The 20823-nt window shown below is 36.4% G+C and overlaps 1 protein-coding gene across 1 annotated transcript in view; it reads left to right on the plus strand.

Annotated features, from left to right (window-relative positions):
• The first annotated feature begins 631 nt into the window (after positions 1–631).
• LOC106670190 (polycomb group protein Psc-like) overlaps positions 632–20823 on the plus strand; it is a 117724-nt gene continuing 97532 nt past the window's right edge. Inside the window, exon 1 of the mRNA XM_014400296.2 lies at positions 632–942. The gene's annotated coding sequence lies outside the window, so the exon portion shown is untranslated. The remainder of the gene's footprint in view (positions 943–20823) is intronic.

Raw genomic sequence — 20823 nt, forward strand, 5'->3', positions numbered from 1 at the left:
TTGTGACAGTGAAAGTATTAAGAGATACGAGGGAAAATCTGGTCAATAGCAACAGTTTAAGTTAAAGCTCCGGGTTCATCTTGGCTCAACCTCGTTTGTTTAGGCATTGTGTAATTAGACGAAAGCTCCAGATTTTGTCAACGCCATTTTGCTATCAGATTTCGAGTTGGAGTGTTTAGAAAACAAATCTCAGGTTTGTGGTGTGGTGTTTGTATAAAAATTAAGCTGTCCACTGAGAGATACTTCGTTTTTTGCTTAGATTGAATAGTTCGTAGGCAATGTATGATCTAAGGAATAAGTGTCTGTGGATAAGGAAGTCTTTCGGGTCTTGTCTTGCTTGCAATAACAAGATGAAAGAACAATTTATCCAGAGATTTCAATAGTTCTTTAGTTCTGGATGGTATTGAAGGGAAAATCGGCATAAAGCCGTCGGTTAAAATTGAGTTGAAAGTTGTTGAAGAGTAAAAAATTAAGTGCCCGCCGGTGAGCGGTTGAACGAGGAGGGGATGATCGTAGAAGCAGGGAGCGAGGAGGGCGCGCATTGGCCCGCCGTCACGAAGAGGGGAGCGGCCGAGTCCTCATCGGGCAAAAATCCTCTGGTGGGGGGTGAAACGCCGGGGGGAAACCGAGTAGGGCCAAGCCGCCAGTCGTGAATCTGCTTCCGAGGTGAAGTACCGTCTCTCTGTGCTTCGTTTTATTACTTTTCCCATTGGTTGTTTTGAAAATCGAGTGTTGTGCAGTGCAGTGCCCACGTGGAATAAGTGCAGTAACGCCGAGTGTCAGTGCCAACGAGGCGGTTTTTTTCCTCTCCCAGCGACGACGGATAAATAGTTTCTATTCCCGTTTGGATTACCATTTAGGAGAATAGAGCAGCTGCCAAGAGTGGGCCCATCCCCACCACCCGTCCAACGTGTAAATGCCATAATAGCATTTCTCGACCAGGTAAATATTTTATAGTTTTATGAATATATGATGGTTGTAATATCGTGAGACACGCACGGACCCGACGCCGGCCGGCGAAAAACTGTAATTTCGGTGTAATTGCGCGTGGGATCGATCCGGCTGGGAACAGCTGGCCTTCCCTCCCCGTTGTATTATGTGCACGCTCTGTCCTCCGTGGGGGATGGCGAACGAGCCTTTTACCCGGCGTTTCACGTCCTTCTAGGCGCGCGGGTCCTTACACGCGGGAGGGGAAGTCTCCAGGGGAAAAAAGGTGAGTTTCAGCAGGACGGGCTACCAGGACCGCAGGAGCCGAACGACGCTCAACCAGGGGCGCATTCACCTCATACAGTAATTACTATTTTATTACTTTTACTTTTATTTTAATTACCATCGGGCTAGAGACATTACTACATAACAAAAAACTAATATATATCAATACAGTCCTGATGATGGTCATACGTTGTATGCTTACGTTTTTCGTTTTAATGACCCTCATCATCACCATCATAACATCACCCTCATTTTCAAAAATTATGTTAAATGCTGTTCGCTAATTACATCGAGATTCAATTCTTTTTACTATTTTTTTTTTGTTTTTATAAAAAAAAATTCCTTGTGGTTTTTAAAAAAGTAAAATAATTACACATTAAAACATTTATTTGTACGTTTAGGAAATTTACACCCATCAACAGTATATACATTTTTAAAATACATAAGTATAACTGGATTTTTTTCATTATGTTTACACTCCCCCCCCCAAAAAAAATGCAGGTTTTCTCACTCATTTTTTTATAGAAAATTTTACGCTGATTGCTTTTTTTCAATGTTTTCCTAGTTTCAGCCATTTAACAGTAAAATTCAAAAATTCGGGAAAACGTTAATTTGCACATTTTCAGCATTAAATTAAAAAAAAAATGACAGGCGCAGGTCTGTGACTTAAAATGCTGAGAAAATACGCATTTTCTCAAGTTGACAAGTTTTTCCTGCAAAAACCAAGCGGTCTGTTTTTTTATGGGCAGTGCAGTTTCTTACTTTTACTGTCATTTCTATTGAAATCAACATAAAAACATTTTCAAACTATACAAGAAAACACTATGGCCAACATTTTTTAAAACAGTTCAAAATTCTAGTTAGTAAAACATAAAAAAACTTTAATTAAATGTCGTAGAAAGAAAATCGAGTGGTATTGAAAATGCGACGAGTTCGCAGAGGGAAATTTGCATGCGTTTCGTTTTTTTTCAGTGCCAAGTCCTCAGAAGTGAATAAAGGTAAATGTTTTGAAAATTCTGGTATATTTCTGGTCTTACAGATTGATTTATAAAAATAAATCTTTTATTAGAGAAAAGGTCTTCCCACTGAAGATATTACAAAATGGAGGCCTATATACATATAATGTATGATATGTTTTTAATCATATTTTTTTGGCTTATTAAGACCGGCTTTACTTGTCTTTTTTTAATTCTCATGCCAAAAGTTGCAACTATTCTTGAAAACAACAAATCTAACAAAAGTTTAAGATGTTATTTCATATCATGTATGACATGTGATTAGGATGTATTTTCACCATATTTTTTGCTTATATATTATTAAGTCCGGCTTTACTTTAATTTTTTTTTTTTGAAAAATTCTTGTGCCAAAAGCAACTATACTTGGGAAAACAACAAATTTAGCTACAGTTTTTCCAATTGATCCGTGGAATTTTTCTAGATTTGATCAATGAAAATCTGGATGAAATAAAGTCCAATTCTGATAGAATCAATTTTTCGTGTTAAATAAATTTTCTGATTTTTTTAGGCGATGTTACAATTTTTTTCGGGCATTCAAATTTTATTATTTATTATGTTTATATTGGGCTTGGATTATAAATTGTTTTTAAGTTTGGATTTTCTTGTTGAATGTAAATTGTAAAGTGTAAAGGACGAGGGAGAGTGTCTGGCTTTTGAAGTGGGTTGGCGGTCGGGTTGCAATGGCGGCGAGCTCCTATCCCGGCTCTGTTCTCCTGATACTAAGCGGACTCCACGGGCTTCCTCTCCCCCAGCTATGTCCTCCACAAAGAGGAAAAAAAAGAAGGGAAAAAAGCTTTTTCTCTCTTCGTCCTCTCCCGGTCGCCCTCTCTTTTTCCCCGTAGTTATAAAGGGCTCTTTCTCTACCTGTTTGGGGTAAGTCGGGGGCCTGGTACGGTCTGGGAATAACGTATAAAGCCATTGTAAATCCCCACTCATGCCCAATTTACCGGCACCCTTCATGACTATTCCGACCCCTGCAGTGAGAAAAAAATCACAAAGGACGCCGGACTTTTAAAAACGGGGATTACTGAGAGTGTACAGGGTACAGTTTGGGGACCGAAAGGGCCTGGCGGGTTCGTGTTTACGTCCTCTGTTTTCATCTAACTACACGTGCTTCGTTTATCTATTCCGTCCTTTCGAGAACATACATTTGACCTTGTTGGCAGACGAAGTTCCAAATATAATATTTGTGATATGATAACCCAGGTCTTTTCTGTTACACGACCATACAGCTTAAAATAAAACTTAATATCTGTTCAAATTCGATCTATCTAACCATCCCCAAAAGTTAATTACACTTAAAAGCATCGCCCATGTTCGGTTAGGTTCAGCCTACATGCAACATTGTTTATCATGTCATATAACTCCGAAAAACCCATTTTTCCGGGTATACTCATCCTGCGGGACTCTTTCGTTTTGAAAAATTTGAATTTGAATAAACAATTTCGACAGTTTTATTAGGTCTATCAATTTTTCGGAAGTTTCGAGGAAGATAATACGCACATACTCATAATAAGTTTTTCCATAATATGCTCCTTCCTAACCACGTACTTTTTCTTCTTGCTCTTATAGTCTACTCTTACTTTTTTTTACACCTTTTGAAATCGCAGCTCTTAAGTAAATTTGGTAACATCTTAGAGCATAAACAAAGTAAAATGAACACAAAAATATACATAAAACTACTCATTAGTTGTCACTCCTATATATTAGCGTTAATCACTTTCACTGTTCCTTAGGAGGTTTCGATACCAACGATGCTTCAATAGTCCGATCAGTGTATCTTGGTAATTGTTTGTGAAACTTCCTGTTGCGAAAGTCCGCTACTTCAAGTGCATATTGGATGTTAAATGATTGTGAATGGTAAGATTGGATAAGTAGAAAGAAGCTTTGATGGTTCGAAGGATTTTTGATTATAGGGATTGGATACGTTGGAGGTTGGAACGTCGTTGAACACCAAGGAGATTTGATCGTTTGTCCTGGAATCTTAATTAGTCTGAAACTTCTGATTAGTTCTTATCTTTTGAGTCGTATGTGAGAGTTCCGTATATCCAAACGTAGCGGACTATATTTGATGATGGAAGAGGGATATTATTGTAAGAGATGGGAGCTGTGGTTATTCTCCGATGAGTGAAAGTGACATGTTCAAATGTTTGTCAGTCCACAGTTTGAACCACAGCTCAGGTTCGGACGTGTGTTCTCTGGCTTCTGGTTGAGATGAGAGATCTTTATGAGAGCAAAGGATGGCGATGTCCGCCTGGGTGATTAGGCTAGTTTCAGGAAGAAGAGGAATGTCTGCGGTATATGTAGAGGATGGGTCTTAAGGTACTTTTTGTTACCCATGCATCTATGCGATAGTGAAGGGACACTGATGACTTCAAAGTATCTGTAAGGAAGATTTTAGGTTGGGGTAGTAGGTAAAAGTATTCCTATTGTACATTTCTTGGTGTTTAGTACCATTTGGTTTCTAATCGGTGGGGTGTTCAACAATGGTTAGCTCTTGTCCCTCTCCCCTATTCGACTTGGACCTGGGCCTGGAAAAAGTATCCTATGTTATCACTGAAGAAGTTAAGCCATCTGACAGACAAACTGATGATCGGATAATAGTTTTCACCTCGCACATCTCAACAACATAGATAGTGTTTACGTTATCGTTCGGTTTCTGCCAGAATCTTGATGCCATTGCCGTTAGTAGTTCATCAGGACCATGTTACTTTACAAAAATCATGACCTTTAACTAACCTTTTGTTCGTGTAAGATTTGACAGTTGTACCCCGGTTTGCGTGTTTTCAGACGTGTTTCGACTCAATGTCGGCTTCCGGGGTGAGATTAATTGAAGGGGGGTGGAGGCTTCGGCCCGTCCGTTGGTGATAGGCATTAGTGAGAACGGACAATGTCTATACGTAACCGTTTGAAAAGGATCAGAACTTATTTTTAAACGGGTTGATCCAGGGTGGAACATTTTAATTGCCAGCTGATGTCGTACCGTATATTACGAGCGTTGTAAGAAAACCGCCGGTCCTCTCAGTGACACCTCCAATTTTCTGCCGTCCACGCAAAACGCAAACTGTTATAAAGTCTGTAATTATATTCATTAGGGCTCAATTTCGCCCGAACAACCTGTTTCGCCCAGGGCGAATGACGTTCGGATCGGATTCGAGGGATTTAAAATAGATTGGCAGATCTCCGATTGGATTTTTGTTTTCCTTCACTCTTTTCTGGCTTAATAAATATGAATTTGTCGTAAAGTTATACATATTCATAGCCTCATGTGAGGTTCAAAACTTTAAAACGCAATGGGTTGATTATCATTGGGCCGCTTCCGATCAATTTGGTCCACCTATCCTCTTTATTTTTATCTGTTTTCTTTCAGCTTCTCCACATCTTCAACATACAAAATTGATAAGTTAACGCACAGACAACTACCCAGAACGGAAATTGCACTATTTATTACATTAAAAATACTGCATAATACCATAACAAAACAAACAACCCAGACTTATTCCAAGACATGTTTGAAAAAAAAATGGTTGCATTGGATGAAACCCATCCAAGAGGTCGGTATGGTGGCTCTCAGGAGCCTGAATAACCTGAAGATTCGTAGAAGGAACGTAGAATAGGTCACACACGTTTGACACACAGTGAATTTTTGAGCCAATATGTGTCCCATGTAATTGTACAATCTGCTGGTTGTTTTGACACTGAGTATAGTGCACATCATAATTTGAATCATCATTAATGAAATAAGTTACAATTTATAGTGATATAATTTAACTTTTGAAAAGTAGAAGTTATAGGTTTTTGCGGTTTGCTATACGGCCTTAAATCGGCCGTCAGTGGTCCGCCAATGATCGCTGGTGTTATTGTAATAAGCATCTGATGCATTCCGTTTACATCTCACAGCCGGTCGAACACGTCGATATCTGTGCGTTGTGGGGTCAGAAATTTCTCCGTCCCACCGGCAATCCTGTCGACCCATTAGGCAAACAACGTATTATCGCCGCATGGGATCAATATGGAACCTTTAATGGGACGGCGGGGAAAGTAAAGGATATATTTTCGAGGGGCAGACGAAGCGACGCGGACCCCAAAGGGTTCCGATTCGTCAATAATGCGGTTACGATGGGAAAGAGGCCTGGAAGGGAGGGGTGCACATAAATATTACATGGAGCACCCACCCCCTCGGGCCCTATAGTACATTATATACCAAGCGTTTCATTATCTCTAGGATATACGGGGTTGATTTAGGGGTTGGATACTTTACAAGGGCCGTAATTGGGTTGGGGCTCCTGAGCCTCGTCTTATTACAGAAGGACGGAATCTACCACGTGCATCTGTTCTGCACACCAGGCTCTCTCTTTTTATTTTTTTATTTTTTTTTAATGTTCCGTTTGTTTTTCATACGTGTGAGACGAGCGTGACCAACACACTTTTATCCTACGTTCGTTAATCCTACAAAACGGGATTAAAAGTACTAAGAAGCGGAACAAACTTCTATTATCCGCCTGTACTGTTAAAATGATCTGGAAGTCCTTGATACGACCCGATCGTCTTGTGCGAATTAGGTCCGCCGATTAACCGAATTATCCGGGTGAAATTGACATGATAAATAACCAGGAATATGAACGCATACAACAATAACCTGACCAAAATGAGGTCGTGTAGCATTCAGTTCTACCTGCAGTAGGTCAACGTACAGTTGGCGTCATTTTCTATTTACTCAAATATGTACAAGGGATAAACAAAGGACATGTAAATTATGTTGTTTAGACATCAAATAATCATAGGGAGGCTTCGTTAAAAACAGTACAAGTTCCTTCATTTATTTTATGAAAGAATACAAAATAAGAACTCACCGTTTTCTTCTTTTTTCGTTGTTTGTTTTATTTGGAATTCGTGCTACAATTAACTTAAGCTTTTTACATTAATTTATTTCGTATTTTGTCAGGAAGGCCTTTTTTCTTCTTCTTCACAGCTCTTCGGAGCTACTCATAGGAAAGCAAAATGTGAAATAAAAGATGGTTAAAATAGCTCAGTGAAGTCAAATAAAGCACGAATCCATAAATTATTTGATGAAAGAATACATTTTTATTGGACTTCACTGCGTTTTTTAAATTTAATTTATTTAACCCATCTCTCTCTCACTCTCACTCACTCTCACTCTCTCTCTCACTCTCTCTCTCACTCTCTCTCTCTCTCACTCTCTCTCTCACTCTCTCTCTCTTTCTCACCCTCTCTCTCTCTCTTTCCATCACTCTCTCTCTTTTTTCTCTTTCTCTCTCTTTCTTTATTTCTCCCCCCTTGCTCTTTCGTTCTAACCTACAGCAATCTACTCTTCTACCCCTTTTTCCTTGTCGCTGCTAACTCTCCCTCTCTATCTCTGTCTGTCTGTCTCTCTGTCTCTCTCTCTCTCTCTCTCTCTCTCTCTCTCTCTCTCTTTCTCTTTCTCTTTCTCTTTCTCTTTCTCACGCTCTCTCTCTTTCCATCACTCTCTCTTTTTTCTCTTTTTCTTTCTTTTTGTATTTCTCCCTCCTTGCTCTTTCGTTCTAACCTACTGCAATCTACTCTTCTTCCCCCTTTTCCTTGTCGCTGATAACTCTCCCTCTGTATCTCTATCCTTCTCTTTCGCTTTATCTCTCTAACGCTCTGTCTTTCTCTTTCTTTATTTCTTTCTTTCTGCCTTCTCTTTCTCACCCTTTCTATCTCTATCATTCTTTTTCCCTTTCAATTTTTCACTCTTCCCCCCTCTATCTTCGATATGTCTCTCTATTTGTTTATCGATCTATCCCTTTTTCTTTTTTATCTTTTATTTTTCACTTTCTGTTTAGGTCACATCGGACTTCTACGGCAATGATTTCCCAGCTTGCCCCAGTCGTTACTTGGCTAACTGTACGATTAATTTTATGTTTTTCTGTTTCTTGTTATTTTATAATTTTGGTTGCTTGCTCGATCAGAGTGGATGGTTACCTAAAAAAATGTTCTTGAAGACCGAAGTCCTGGTCTATCATAGAAATATTTTTAGTTAAAAATGATTTGGCTTTATGACGGCTTTATGAGGCAATAATTTTTGGATTTATTTGGCTGATGCTCAGAAGAGCTTTGACTTCACTGGGCTTTTACCTTTTCATTTTTTTTTTTTGTAATTTCACATTTTGTTGATAAGGCTTTCTTCAGTTTCTGTCAGCACTAGACAATTTGGCATAGTTTTTCACTATAAGGAGCTTAGAATAGTACGGAAAGTCCTTCGAAACAAACTTAAGAACTTTTTGTTTTAACTTTTAATTTAAACATTATTTAAAGTTGAAACGAAAGAAGTTTCTAGTTCCTATTAGCTAGTTCAGCCAATTTGGCAGTTTTTATTCTAAGAGGAAGACAAAAAAATCTCGAAAATAGCTTCCTAATAAAATATGAATAAACGAGTGTAAAAAGCTCATTTACTTCAATAAAGCGGTTTTTCAAGCTTTGGAGTGGTTCGGAAGAGCTCGAAAAGTCCTTCACAACAAAATGTGAAGTAAATGAATGTAAAAATCTCAGTTAACTCTAATAAAGCAGTTTTTTAATCCATGGAGGAGCTCAGAACATCTGGAAAATAGGTTCTCAACAAAATGTAAAATAAAATAATTCAAAAACCGCAGTTAAGTTCAGTAAAGCAGTTAAGCCGTGGAAGAGCTCGAAAAATCATTCACATCAAAACGTGAAATAAATTAATTTAAAAAAGCTCTATTGAGTCCAGTTAAGCACGAATCCCAAACAAACAAGGAACTTTCAGTTTTCACTTTTCATTTAAAGTTAAGGTAAAAAAAATTGCTCGTTGCTAGTACGTCCAGTTCAGCCAATTTGGCAGTTTTGTTTAGCTAAAGAGGAGCTCAAAAGAGCTCGAAAATAGCTTGCCAACAAATTAACGCAAAAAGCTCAGTTAAGTTCAGTAAAGCAGTTTTTAAGCCCAGGAGAGGCTCAGGAAAGCTCGAAGTAGCTTCCTAACAAAATGTGAAATAAAATAATGCAGAAAGCTCAGTTAAGTTCTATAAAGAAGTTTTTTAATCCCTGGAGGAGCTCAGAATACCTGTAAAATATGAAATAAATGACTGTAAAAAGCTCAATTAAGTCCAATTAAGCACGGATCCGAAACAAACAAGGAACTTTATGTTTTATTTTAATTTAAAGTTAAGGTAAAAAAATCCGGGTTGGTAGTAGTTCCAGTTCAGCGAATTTGGCAGCTTTCTTTATCTAAAGGGCAGCTCAAAAGAGCACGAAAATAAGAAATAAAAGAAATAAAAAGCACAGTTAAGGTAATAGAAGCAATTTTTTAATCCTCAGAAGAGCCCGAAAAATCAATCCTTCATATCAAAACGTGAAATAAATTAATGTAAAAAGCTCAGTTAACTTTCTAACAAAGCATTTTTTCAAGCCATTGAGTATCTCAGAAGAGCTTGAAAAGCCCTTCTCGACAAAATGCGAAATAAATTAATGTAAAAATTATTTAGAAATCGTGAGATGCGGTCTGGTGTGATGTAGGTTTCAGAAAAACATTTTCTTTATCGTGCCAATGTTTCGATCTTTATTGAGATCATCTTCAGGGCCTGGGATTTACAAACATTGTTTTCATTTAACAAATAGATTTAGGATGTGGAAAAGTGAATTTATACAATACAAAATATTTTTTTTTTAATCAATCAAAGTATTGCTACTCACTCAAAGTGTTTGTCTTCTGTGTAATTGTGCCATTCTTGCGTGTCGTGTTGAGAGTGAGACTAAGTTGGCATAATTTTGAATAGTACAAAGTTTATCTTTTTATCTTTCTTTATCTTCTTAGTTTTACCTTTGTTTAATTATATCCCATTATGAATTTGTTAACTTTGCGTTATTTTTTCAAATTTGAAACGATCGTTGGAGTTTCACACGTACTTTTCCTCGCTCAAATAGATTCGGGCACGTCGCAAAGTCCTTATCTCTTCCGAGGGTGAAAACAAACGCTTGGGGGCGAAAGGCCACGTCAAATGGCGTCAAGTCAGCCACCCTCGGAGTAGACCCTCGTAGCTTTTTTTTTTTTGGTCCGTCGAAGCACTTGAAAAAAGGGCTTCTCTTCTCAAAACCCTACGGCCAGGTTAAAAATACACCGACTAACCGACCCGTTATTTTTTATTTATTTTTTAAATGGACTGGGGTTGAAATTGGGTTTGATTTGCATAATTTTATCACCGGAGGCAAAATATCGCCCCCTTCGATTCGGACAATGGTTGAAAAAATTCATTCGAAAATGTTCAGATCGGCATCTATTATTATAGATTTGTTTATTAGAATTTTGTTTCAACCTTAGGTCAACTTTCTTCCATTAACGATAAACAAATATTTAATTTTGTGAGCTCTGCAGGGTCATGCACCTATTGTTTGATGGTTAATCATCCTAGTCTGCCTACCCTCGTCGATTTTTGCTGATTCAGCCGGGTTTGACGATTAAAATCAACGAGGATAAGCAGACCAGAATGTTAGGCAACTATCAGTTAACATTTTTCACTGAAAATACATCGAATGAATGATGAATAGTTTTCGTAACGAAATGTCTTTGGCCGAACTGAATGGATTTCTGAACAGTTGCGTCATTAATATGTCCGCATGATGTGTTAAACCGGTCCTTGGTAACATCTTTGCACAGCTAGCTGACGACCTAAAAACCTTTATCTAAATTTTTAGAGTTTAGAATTTAGATCATTGCAGTCTTTTGCAGAAGGAGGAAGTCTTCTATTGTTGGTGCGAGGGTAATTATCTTAAATTAAATGAAAATTAAAAGTTTTGTTCGTACTTTGGCCATCCAATTAAGTACGTTTAAACTTAAAAAAACATAAAATTCAATAAATTCAGAAGAATTCGGGAAAGAAAATATAGGTATGGTCATGTAGAAAGATGCTACTGCCAAGCTTCCGACCTATTTTAAGGTCATCATCAGGGCAAAACAACCTGAAATATGTCTACTGTGACACAGTCCTCGGCAATGTTGGGACCGAGTTGGTCTTCAAGGAAATTTTCGTTTGTCTGTAAAAAAAAAAACTTAAATATGTCAATCTGTAGACATATTTAAGATTGTTTTGCCCTGATGATGACTTTAAAATAGGTCGAAAGCTTGGCAGTAGCAACTAAACTTGCCTTCAGGGGCATCGGTGGCCGCAACGGTTTAGGCGTTGACACGGCGCTCATCACTGTAAGGTAATGGTCCCGGGTTCGAATCCAGCGGCCCTGCATTCGAAATACTTACACATGGGCTTTTTTTTAAAAACACCGGCACCCCGAGGGTTGATATAACCTCTGCTGTTGCGAACCCTCGTTAAAAAAAAAAAATTAAGAAGCTTGCTTGCTTGCTTCTTCACGATTTTGCCTTGGTCCAGTGTTCGTAGGTGAAAAAAAAGGAAATCTAATAATGTACTTAAATTTTACCATGATCACCCGTGGTCAATATGCTTTTTTTGTCATATTTTGCCTTCTGTTTATGCTGGATGATAGTAGGTGTTTTCACAGTTAGAAACGTACAGGTGGAATCAGTTTATTTGCATTTTAATTTAAGCAAAGTGTTTCTCCAGGCAATTGGGCCGCCGTTTATACAAATGAGTAAGCCATGGTGGACCGGTCCGTCTTCTAATTTAACAGGAAGCATCTCCCAACCCGAGAAAACTCTTCATCCTTAATTACAAGACTATTTAACCGAGGGACAAAAGAAAAACGCGCGGCTTAAGGATTTCCTTTCGCGCCAGTTTGAGAACTCTCAACCCCGTGGAAAGTTACTTCTTAATTACGGCACTAAATTTCGACCCCCTTGAGCCCTCTTTTCTAATTCCACCGAGATGTAATTCCCCCTATTAGCCGGCTCGCTGTTGATATGTTGTTGTCTTAAGCAGTTAATCCAATATAAAAGTTTCATCCTAACTCTCAAATCGGCCAAATTTACTGTTTATAAAAGTTTTAAAGATGTTTATTGCAGAATGGGCTTATTTCCCACTATCACCGGGAAGGAGATGAAAGGATGATTTAATTTTTATTTAGAAATCGTGAGATGCGGTCTGGTGTGATGTAGGTTTCAGAAAAACATTTTCTTTATCGTGCCAACGTTTCGATCTTTATTAGAGATCATCTTCAGGGCCTGGGATTTACAAACATTGTTTACATATTACAATTACATTTTGGATGTGGAAAAGTGAATTTATACAATGCAAAATCATTGGCACGATAAAGAAAATATTTTTCTGAAACCTACATCACACCAGACCGCATCTCAAGATTTCTAAATAAATATCGATTAACGGTCACTAATCACCACACATTTCTACACGGGATGATTTAATGTTGTATGTGATAAATGCATTTCTCAAATAAAATTCCAAGGACGACGCCAGGATTCGAACACAAGCTGCTAAAGTGTCAAATACAAAATTACATCAGCCAGTCTTTCTACACCTCATTCCAGTGGCAATTAGGGCTATTAAGTGTGATAACATGAACGACCTTTCGAAATTACTATCTAAATACTTAAAAGTATTCAGGAAGTTTTTAATAGTCGTTCATGTATGCATATATCTGTTCAAAAGGGTTTTCTATCCATATCTCTGTATTTTCTTTCTTACTTTCTGATTATTTTTTAAACATTTCAATTAAACCATGAACAAGTGATAAGTAAACCAACGCCCTAACCGTTAGCAGTTTACGAAATAGCACACTTACACACATTGCTGGGGTAGAGAATGCTGTTAGTTCCAAAACAGTACCTGTTATATCCTGACATATTCAAGAGGGTAATTCATAGGTTTCAAAATGCAGGCAAATATACCTATTTACAAAAAGGGATTTCTGTCTGCATGTATTTACTTTCCATTTTTTATATTATTCTCTATTTATTTTCTATCATTTTTTTTTTTTTGACATTTCAATTATAGCAATTAACCAGAGATTAAAACGACAGCCCTAACCTTTAGGAGTTACGAAATAACACACTTGCATAAGTTGGTAGTGTAGAGTATGCTATTGAAAACAGTAGCTGCTATATCTCCTGACTTATTTCCTTGACTGCCATAGGTTTTCAAAATGCAGGCAATTGCATAAATTTAAAAGTGATTTCTACCTGTATATTTACTTTGAATAGTTTATATTATGCTCTATATATTTTCTTTCTTTCTGATTATTTTTTGAACACTTCAATTATAAACAGTCATGTAAACCAAAGCCTTAACCTTTAGGAGTTTACGAAATAACTCATTTGCAGACATTGGTAGTGTAAAGTATTCTATTGAAAACAGTAGCTGCTATATCTCCTGACTTATTTCCTTGACTGTCATAGGTTTTCAAAATGCAGGCAAATGCATAAATTTAAAAGTCATTTCAACCTGCATCTATTTACTTTCTATCTTTATGTTACTCTCTATATATTTTCTTTCTTTCTGATTATTTTTGAGCCCGTCAATTAACAACTGTCTTTTTTATCTCTACTAAAAAACCTTAATTAATTGAATGATATTAATTGGTCAAGCGGACCACGAAAAATAGTGAATTTAATGAATTAAAATGAAGTATACTTCACTAAAGCTCTCCGTGGCCATTTGATTTGTCGCTGAGAATCAAATAGAATACACGACATTTGAAAAATGGCAAAAAGGAGGGAAAATTGAAAAGGTGGGGTTGAGATGGGAAGTTAAGTGTCCGAGTGGATCGAAGTCACGATAGCTCAATTGGTAGAGTAGCGGTCTATCTAGCCGAAGGTCGTGGGTTCGAATCCCGCTCGTGACACTGACTTTTTTATCTCAACTAAAAACCTTAATTAATTGAATGATATTAATTGGTCAAGGGTCCACGAAAATAGTGAATTTAATTATTAACAATCATGTAAACCAAAGCCCTAACCTTTAGGACTTTACGAAATAACACAGGCATTGGTGGTGTAGCTATTCCAAAACAGAAGGTCCTATGTCTCTTGACTAGTTGCCTTCACTATCGTATGTTTTCAAAATATCTATTTAAAAGGGATTTCTGCCTGTATCTATTTACTTTCTGTCATTTTATTATTCTCTATATTTTCTTTCTCCTTTTCTGATTATTTTTTGAACACTTCAATGATAAACAATCAAGTAAACCAAAGCCCTAATCTTCAGGAGTTTACGAAATGAGCTGGTGTCGAGTAGGCTATTAGTTCCAAAACAGTAGCTGCTACTTATAATTAATTGACATGGTTGATCAAGATTGATTTTTTAATTTTTTTTTAACGAGGTTCGCAATAGCAGAGGTCATATCAACCCTCAGGGTGCCGGTGTTTAAAAAAAAATTGCAAGTACTGAAATAAAGAGATCAGGGATGAAGCCTTTTAGGTGAAAAAAAACACTACTTTTTCTGCTGTCGAGCTTTCGGGTGAATTTCATGGACATGTGGTCCAAATAGAAGGGGCCGGATAACTCCTAGGATTGATTTTCAAGTTTTTTAAATAATTTTTTCAAAGTCCTGAGGAAGGCGTTAAATTCAGCCGAAAGCTCGACAGCGGAAAAAGAATTGTTTTTTTTTTCACCTTCAAGGCTTCATCCCTGATCTCTTTATTTCAGTATTTATCATGAAGGCCGATATTACACTCAACGATATTTGTAAGTACGTCGGTTTCGAACCCGGGACTTTTACCTTACAATGTAAGCAGCGTGTCAACACCTAAACCGTTGCGGCCACCGACGCCCGGTCACTTATTTATTAGGCGTGTTACGTAATTATTGTTATTTGGTAATTTACATATTTACGGGTATTTACGTATGTCTTGGTGTTATTATTATTGTTTATTTCTGGTTCCTTTCTTTCATAGTCTAACTTGTTTCTTCTCTGATTTCCGAATCCGATGCCCGATAAAATATTGTGTACTGCTACTATCAAATGTACACGACTGAAAGTAGTAATTCGGCCTCTCTGCAGCGGAAAACGTTCTTTCGATATATATGCTGTTTCTTTATTTTCAAATTTTCAAGGTCATAAGAGTCGTTGAAAAGGCAGTAAGTTTAGAAGGCTGTGGCTGACGAGTATAGTCGTCGAAAACCAAAGCAAAACCTTAGTTACGATGTAAGGTTAACCCAGACCATGCTATTATTTCCGAACTTGCGTCATAAAACTTTACTAGTACACACTTAATACAATTAGCAAAGTTTGCGTGAATCGTACTAACATGACAGTGTTTCTTTATTGTAAAATTTGCGATGCAATAGAATAGGAATTAGATTTAGAAGGCCGTGGCTGGCGGTATGATCATAGGAAATAAACCAAAGCATTACCTTCAAATAATTTACGGAGTAAGGTTAACCCAGACCGTGTTATTACTTCAGAAGTTTTAACGTAAAACTCACCACCTAATACAATTAGTTTGTGTGAGTTGTTTGTTTGAAGTTTGCGTAAATTGTACTATCTCTAACGTAGAAAACTCGTATTTTTCGAACATGTCAGTGTTTCTTTATTATAAAATTTGTAACGCGGGAGAATAGGAAGTGGATTTAGAAGGCCGTGGTCTAACCTTAAAGTCTTTTCGATATAGTAGACAGGTTAGCAAACCCCAGACCTTGTTATTAGTTCCCAACCTCAAACGTGAAAACATTACCACAAATAATACAATTAACTCAAGTTGTATTTGACAAGTTTTCAACATCGATTTTTCAAATATAAATAAATATTATTTATGTGATGATATGTGATTGATTATGAACTTGTGATTTTTATCGATTTTTTTCATATCTGTTTTTATCATGTTTGCAGACAGTTGTAAATTAAAAAAATTAATTGTTAAGCCTATCAGAAAGATTAGAAGTTTTCCTTAAATTTTGTCGAACCATTATTATTCCTCGTTCAAAATCGTTAGATCCGCGTCTACGTATATATCTTGATGTACCTAGTCGATTCATTTCCATTATCAAAGCATACACAGGACAGAAATGGTCGGAATGTAAAAAGCTTGCGAGGGAGAAGACCGTGTAATGAGATGAGAACCGGGGGCATTCTCCCTTTCCCTCGGGGCATTGGTAATCCTCTGACATCTCCCTCTATATTGCATTCCGCCCTTTATTAAATCCTCAATTAATCCAATCCCTGTGTACACAAGTCTCAGAATTAGGATGGCGCCTCCATCTTATAATATGCTAATTTCTTTCGTGAATATTGAAACATTGTGGAGGTGGGTCGTGGCTTTGGACGGTGTGATGATATTTTTGGTTACCATTTACAAAAATTAAATAGTTAACGTACACCTAGATAACAATATTAGTATGTGGCCGGTAGTTCCTTCTTGAAAGGTGAAACTCCTTGGCTCTATATAGAAAGCGTGTAGGAATGCGATCTGAAAATCGTGCGTGAGCACGGCAGCGAGTACCTACGAATCCGATTGTTGGAGGAAACAGGGTTAATTTATTGTATATAGTATTGATAGTTTTATGTACTTCATGTGTGTTGGGAGTGAATGTATTTATTGGCATGAATGTCCAGTAGACTGCCAATACCCGGGGTGAGTGATTCTCAGCGCCTGCTGGTAATATATTGTAAATTAAAAAATCTTGAATTGCCGGTGGATTGCAAGAAGTGATAGGCTGAACTATGCACATATTTCATTGAGCTTATAAATTCATATTCAGATAGAACAATGCTTAGTAGTAGACACCAATAATAATTTTAAAGGTAGTGATCTTTAAATTCACTATTTTTCGTGGTCCGCTTGACCAATTAATATCATTCAATTAATTAAGGTTTTTAGTTGAGATAAAAAAGTCAAAAAAGTGAAAAATGGCAAAAAGGAGGGAAAATTCAAAATGTGGGGTTGAGATGAGAAGTTAGTGCCCGAGTGGATCGAAGTCACGATATCTCAAGTGGTAGAGTAGCGGCGTATCAAGCCGAAGGTCATGGGTTCGAATCCCACTCGTGACACTGACTTTTTTATCTCATCTAAAAACCTTAATTAATTGTAGTGATCTTTGTTGGTCTGCGAGTGAATCAACACACGTTGAACTGATCGACCCTGATCACATTACTCGGTCCGTCTATTCTCGCTGGATTTTGGTGTTTAGGCTTCACGCCATCACCTGTGAGTTAGGCCAAGAGTTATATTTTTTATATATTTGGAATTCTTTAAGCCAGAAACTGCTCTAGCTAGTACATTTTCGTCTTTAAAAACCCCAGGGAGATTGTTTGAGTTATGTTGGTATGCGGGTGGTACCGAAGACAATAAATTTGAGATTGGCTTTATAAAAACCAGACAAATGGTCGGTGAAAAGAAGAAATTGTATGGAAAAGTTACTAATTGTAGGACTTTTCTTTTTTTAAGACTCAAAGAAGTATTAGTAAAATTATTCAATCGATAAATTATATTGATCAACCGGTTTGTAACTTCAGGTTCGGTTCAGACATTTATTTAATTCTTACGTCTGTTGCAGCTTTGATGTTTCCGGATCATTGAAATAGTCGAAATGGGTCAATTAATTAATTTATCGATTAATTATTGATTAATACCGATTGATTATTAATACGTACATCATATAATTGGCTTACTTAATAGGTTTCTGCGTTCATTAGGAATTTCTATCTTAACAATAGCTGTAGCTAGATCGTTTTTGTCCTTAAGGATTCAAGGTGGTGGTATTTACTGAAGGAATATTGGATATTCACAGTCACCTATTAAATTGTATAGGTCAATATTTAATTTTTTTTAGTGATAACTTTAACTTACATGACCCTCTGGCCCTGAAAAGAAATATTAAAATTTATTATTTTGGTCCTTGGCCGATTTCAATCACTTTGGTCTGATTATTATTTTCGCAGTTTTGATCTGACAAACCTATTTCTTCATTTAACCATAACTGATCAAATAACACACTTTTGAAGATGGAGAAATGCGGACCCAGCGAGGATAGGCGGACCAAAATGATCGGTAAGGATCAAATCACAAGTCACCCCGGATGCCACAGGGAGAAATCTCACAATTATTAAATTCTATTGATCGACAGTTACGGATAATCAATATTTAAACTATTTGCTGGACAACCGGTTGAAATTCAATTGATTGGTTAATACTAAAAAATGTAAATAACAGCGAGGACAGACGGACGAAAATGATTGGAAATCTTAACTACCACCCGAGAGGAGTGGACAATCTTACAATTTAATAGAATCCCTGGATAATCTATTGTCCATCAGAAAGAAAATGCAATCTGAAATAAATTTTCCGAAAATACCGAAGAGTGGGGAATAAAGACATCTCAGGGAGACGCACTACCGTTATAATCATCGTTATTTTTGATACTCCGTTGCACAATTTCTCTAACGGGACTGTAATTTTTGAGACTTTTTTTTTGGTTAAGGATTCTTTTCTCTCGTCAGGTGGAAAGGTACAATACTCTTCCACCATCTTTTAATCGCCACTGGCTCATGATTTAAAATTTAAAATACAATAAAATTTGCGATAATTTTCAATTTAGACAAGTTTTACATCTCATCCTCATGATAATCAGTTAATACTTTTTATATAGATTTAGGTAATTATGACCTTTTTTATGTGGCTTGATGGACCGATCAACTACTTCTTTTAAAAAGCCTTTATTTGTGGAAAATTTTCCTATTTCATTCTCAGCGTTTTTTTATAGTGATTCATTGGTCAAAAAATTATTTTATATATGTGAATTTAAATATATATAATTAACATTTATATATACTATATAAATATACTCGTACGACAAAGTTTGTCTGGTGCGTCTACACGTCACTACATCTACGGTTTTCGTCATAAAGTCACCAAATTAACCTGTAGCGCTTTAATTATTTTAAGACGGCAACCATTCTATGACTTTCAATTTAATTTTTGGTTAAAAACTCTAAATCTTTCAACAACTGCTAAATTTAAAATTAGTAACATAATTAAAGTTGCAGTCTCGTTGGAAAAATTCACGGTAGCGCTTGGCAAATTTCATTACAACTTCTGCGTCGTTGTCCTGGGCAAAATTTATTTCCCATCATTAACTTATTAAAAAACACAAAAAGAAAAAAAATTTACGTTTATTGTCTCTTTTTATGTGTTTTGTTTCATATTTCTTTCTTTTTGCGCTTTTTTACTAAGATAAACTTGGGACATTCAGTTCATAAAAAAGCACTGAGAGATAGAAAAATGAACCAAAACGGATACGTTTATTTATTTATTCATTTATTTTTTGATTGGGGCTTCCGACATCTAGGTCATTTCAGCCCCAAAATACGTTTATTGTCTCTTTTTTTGTGTGTTTTATTCATTTTTCTTTCTTTTTGTGCTGTTTACTAAGATAAAGTTGGGACATTGAGTTCATAAAAAACCCAAAGAAAAAGAAAAATGAACCAAAACGCATACGTTTATTGTCTCTTTGTGTTTTATTTCATTTTTCTTTCTTTTTGTGCTTTTTACTAAGATAAATTTAACTTAATAAAAAACATTAAAAAAAACATACAACTTAATAAAAAAGCACATAGAATAAAGAAAAATGAAACAAAACACATACGTTTATTGTTTCTTTTTTATGTGTTTTGTTTCATATTTTTTTTAAACTAAATTAAAGGTATATAAGTAACTTATATAAAAAAGCACAAAAATAAGAAAATTGAAACAAAACAAAGAAAAATTTCTGCATTTTGATAATAAATTAAAGAAAAGGGCATACCGCTAGAAAGCTTATTAAACCAAGAAATTGTTATGAGATTTGCCAAACTCTACCATGAATTTTGTTCATGATTACGAGATTACAAATTTAATTATTATTTCAAATTTTAAATTTAGCAGTTTATGAAAGATTTTGTGAGCTGTTTAACCAAAAATTGAATAGAAATTCATAGAAGGGTGCTTTCTTAAAGGGAATTTAACGCTCTTTTCAATGTTTTTTGTGGAATTTCTCCAAAAATAAAACGTTCAACAGGTAAAAGTAGATTTTTGACGAAAGCCGTAGATAATTGAAGAAAACATAAAATGTTCAATAACAGCGAAAGGGTTGAGAATCGGACCACTTTTTTGTTGTGTTTGATGTGTAGAAGCGCCTGACGGATTTGTCGTATGAGCAAGTGTATAACCCTGTATATTTTATACAGAAAAATGCTAATGATATGACAGGAAAGGCGTCGAAAATGTTCCAAAAATTAAGGTTTTTAAATAAAATGATAGCTTAGTTCATCAAGCTTCCAATAAAATCTGAGAGAGGGTGAGAATTATTAGACAAATCATCAGCATGTGTGTCGTAGCTTTTGGTGTGATGCAAGTTGTATTAAATTATGGGGCATATTTGCCATAAAAATGGACTATGTTCTTACTGTGTCTTATCGATCTGTCTAAATTTTTTGTTAGTCTCCTGGTCGTTTGTTTTCTACCGTGTATCTAATCCTTATTTACCAATTAAGCTTGTCAAGAGCGTTGAAGACTTTTATGACGTCCTCTGCACCCCTTTTCTGCTTTCTCGGCCGTGATGTAGGTTTGACACCGGGCAACGACAATCGCAGCCTAATCCTCAGGTAAACAACTTCACTGCGAACGGAGACAATCGATAAAAGGAAAACGGATCCCGGCCCTTCCCCCGGTCGGAAGAGCACCGCCGGGGACATTCGGGCT

The sequence above is a fragment of the Cimex lectularius genome, unplaced genomic scaffold (genome assembly GCF_000648675.2).
Source record: "Cimex lectularius strain Harlan isolate CLEC.00 unplaced genomic scaffold, Clec_2.1 scaffold86, whole genome shotgun sequence".
Lineage (NCBI taxonomy): Eukaryota > Metazoa > Arthropoda > Insecta > Hemiptera > Cimicidae > Cimex > Cimex lectularius.